Genomic DNA, 676 nt, shown 5'->3' with positions numbered 1-676 from the left:
GCAGAGCAGAGCAGAGCAGAGCAGAGCAGAGCAGAGCAGAGCTGAGCAGAGCAGAGCAGAGCAGAGCAGAGCAGAGCAGAGCAGAGCAGAGCAGAGCAGAGCAGAGCAGAGCAGAGCAGAGCAGAGAGCAGGAAAGGTAAAACCTAATCCTCCACAATAGGAAGGTCTAGAATATATGCCCTTCACTAATCGTATAAGATGCAAATTATTGTGAGGGGCACCAGCACATGTAAAGAACTTGGTTGTTGCCATTTATCATTTGTAAGACCTTAGAGTTGGAGATGCTGTTGCCCCGTTGGATGAATTAAACACAGTGGCTTTAACTGGGCCCTGAGGTAGCAGGGGCCAGCTGGAAGCACTGAATCACCAAAGGCAAAGTTATACTTATCATAATGGGCAACAGAGACAAAGAGTAATGTATGTAATGGCCTAACCCATAGTGGTCAGCACAGGCAAAGTGAACTTTACGGAGGCATGAATTGTGTGGACCTTTAGTAATAGCTAATCAATCATTGTGTTTCCAGGCATAAAATAGGAAAGAGGTCTAATGAACTTTTGTTTGATGTGTATAGCACAAAAATTCTCAAACAAATGAAAGGAAGATTACATTGGATTGTGGCAAAAGATAATCTCTGTCCATAAATAAATTTTCAGACTTGAGCCAGTTTGTACACCC

This window comes from Grammomys surdaster, unplaced genomic scaffold (assembly GCF_004785775.1).
Source record: "Grammomys surdaster isolate TR1022 unplaced genomic scaffold, NIH_TR_1.0 64, whole genome shotgun sequence".
NCBI classification, from domain to species: Eukaryota; Metazoa; Chordata; class Mammalia; order Rodentia; family Muridae; genus Grammomys; species Grammomys surdaster.
Note: the sequence above shows the minus strand (reverse complement) of the source record.